The following is a 2,903-nucleotide window of genomic DNA, read 5'->3' as shown; positions in this document are numbered from 1 at the left end:
AGTTATGCTCAAATACATTTGTTAGTCTCTAAGGTGCCACATGTTCTCCTTGTTCTTTTTGCAGATAAATTAATGGAGGTTAAGTCCACTAATGGCTATTAGCCAGGATGGGTAAGGAATGGTGTCCCTAGCCTCTGTTTGTCAGAGGATGGAGATGGATGGCAGGAGAGAGATCACTTGATCATTACCTGTTAGGCTCAGTCCCTCTGGGGCACCTGGCATTGGCCACTGTTGGCAGATAGGATATGGGGTTGGATGGATCTTATGTTCTTATGAAGGGAGGGGCAGAGTCCTGTGATAGAGTTTCTGTAGTGTAGTGGTTATCACGTTTGCCTAACACGCAAAAGGTCCCTGGTTTGAAGCCAGGCAGAAACATGATGGCTTCCTTTTCTCAACTCCTAGTGCCCTGTTCCTGCTGTTGTAGGAGCAGCAGTGATTTCTGTGCTCAAAAGGTCTGTTATCCTTCCCCTCCCTCCTGCTTTTGTCTCCTCTCCCTCTCTGAATGCCTGTGAAGTGGCTTTCCCCCCTCCCGCTCCATCCTGCAATGCTCGTGGGATGAAGGGGCTGGTTGAAGAGCAGAAGATCTCCCAGGTAGACAAGGTGTCTGGGACTCTCATTAGGCAGCACTCACACACCCAGAGCATGGACACTGGCTGAGGTGGAGTGTGACCCACCAGATGCAGCCAAGTCATCTCCAGTCGCAGGCCATGAGAAGCAGGTCCTTAAAAGGGGAAGGGGCCTTGTAAAGAATCCAAGCGCTGGAGGACAGGGTTTGGGTCCAGAGCGACCTAGACAAATTGGAGGATTGGGCCAAAAGAAATCTGAGGAGGTTCAACAAGGAGAAGTGCAGAGTCCTGCACTTAGGATGGAAGAATCCTATGCACTGCTACAGCCTGGGGACTGACTGGGTGAGGGGGGGTTCATAGCAGCCTTCAACTACCTGAAAGAGCAGCAGTGTGGGCTTTCTCCTTGCCACATTTGCTGGGCTAGGCAGGCAGCCTGGAGGCCTTTCTAGAAGAGAATTGGGAACTGAGTTAGAAAAACCAATGTGAAAACCAGAACAGCCACACTGAGTCAGACCAGTTCATCTAGCCCACTCTCCCGAAAGTGGCCAATGCCCGGCGCTCCAGAGGACCCCTGGGACCAACATGGATACAACACCACCACTAACAAGGTTAAAAGTCAATGCACATGGGAGAAGCATCTTGTGTTTCCATGGGCGGTAGGTTTGTAGAAATTTTGGTGGTGCCCAGAACCTGCCCAAACTCCGCCCCCCACCTGCCCAAGGTTCTGGGAGGGAGTTTGGGGTGTGGCTGGGGATGAGAGGTTTGGGGTGTGGGAGGGGGCTCAGGGCTATAGCAGAGGGTTGGGGTGTGGGGTGATGGCGGTGTGGTGGGGCTGGGGATGAGGGGTTCATGATGCAGGAGGGGGCTCTGGGTTGGGGCAGACGGTTAGGGTGCAGGGGGATGAGGGCTCTGGCTGGGGCTGGGAATGATGGGTTTGGGGTGTGGGAGAGGCTCAGTGCTAGAGCAGAGGGTAGGGGTGTGGGGGGTGAGGGCTCTGTCTGAGGCTGGGGGGGTTGGGGTGTTGGAGAGGCTCAGGGCTGGGGCAGAGGTTAGGGTGCAGGGGATGCGGGCTGTGTCGGGGATGGGGATAAGGTGTTTGGGGTGTGGGAGGGCTCAGGACTAGGGCAGAGGGTTGGGGTGCAGGGGTGTGTGAGGGCTCTATCTGGGGCTGGAGATGAGGGGTTTGTGGTGTTGGAGGGGGCTCAGGACTGGGGCAGAAGGTTGGGGTGTGCGGGGGGATGAGGACTCTGGCTGGAACTGGGGATGGGAGGTTTGGGGTGTGGGAGGAGCTCAGGGCTGGGGCAGAGGGTTGGGGTGTGGGGGGGGAATGAAAGCTCTGGCTGGGGGTGTGGGCTCTGGGGTGGGGCAGGGCTGGGGATGAGTTTGGGGTGCAGGCAGGCTGCTCCGGGACAAGGGCCAGAAAGGAGGACTCCCCCCAGCCCTTTCGCTGCTGGCAGCAGCAAGCTCTGGGGGAGGAACCCCTCATTCCCCCCCCCCAGCAGCACACTCACTCCCACCACTGTCACTGCAGGTGCTCCTAGGGCCCTTCTCAGGTCCAGGAATCTCCCTCGCCTCCGCCATTATGGGTGCCGGGGGGTGCTGCATGCACCTCCTCCCCTGCTGTTGCCCCTGACTATAGCCTCACTGGGGTGGGGGATGGGGCTGTCTCCTTGCACAGCATGGGGCAGGAGTGGTGACTGCAGGGGGGGGGCTGTGATGGTGGAGGGTCCCGCTGGAAAAGGGAAGGGTCTGAGGTGGAAGGGCAGGCTCAGAGTCAGTCTGCCCTGGCAGTGAGTTGGGAAGCGGGGGCACTAGGACCCTGTGGCAGCAGTTGCTGCAGGGAGGCAGCATGGAGCTGCATTGAAGAGGCAGGGACGCTCTGCTCCCTCCAGGCCTTAGGGACATGCATGGGGCCAGCAAGGGGGTCCGGGGGACCCACGGGGGAAGCACGGGAGGTGGCAGGTGGGGCCAGAGGGGAGACCCGGCCCCAAACTTTGGTGGAGCTGGGCCCCAGGGCTCTGAATATTGCTGGTGCCTGGGCACCACGTGGGTATATAACTCGCCGCCCATGTGTGTTTCATTCCTTATGTCCTAGTCCCATCATGTGGCCATTTCCTTTTCTTCCTTTCTGTTAAAAGCTTTGGTGTTTTGCACAGAAACATTATTTGCCCAGGAGAGACCCAGGAGTGGGGGCTGCATTCCTGTGCCAAACAGTCACTGGAAGGGGGCAGACAAAGGCCTTTAGGACGAGGTGTCCGTCACTGTCAAAAGATCATCTCCCTCCTGCAGGTCACTGGCAGCCTGAATTCGTTCCTTATCCCAGAGTCTGGGGGCTGG

The 2,903-nt window shown here is 57.8% G+C and overlaps 1 non-coding gene across 1 annotated transcript; it reads left to right on the top strand.

Annotated features, from left to right (window-relative positions):
• The first annotated feature begins 302 nt into the window (after window positions 1-302).
• Window positions 303-375, top strand: TRNAV-AAC. The gene has a single exon. It is a non-coding gene; the product is annotated as a tRNA-Val (tRNA).
• Window positions 376-2,903: the final 2,528 nt, after the last annotated feature.

This window comes from Mauremys reevesii, linkage group 14, assembly GCF_016161935.1.
Source record: "Mauremys reevesii isolate NIE-2019 linkage group 14, ASM1616193v1, whole genome shotgun sequence".
Taxonomy (NCBI): Eukaryota; Metazoa; Chordata; order Testudines; family Geoemydidae; genus Mauremys; species Mauremys reevesii.
This window is presented reverse-complemented; position numbering and strand designations above follow the sequence as displayed.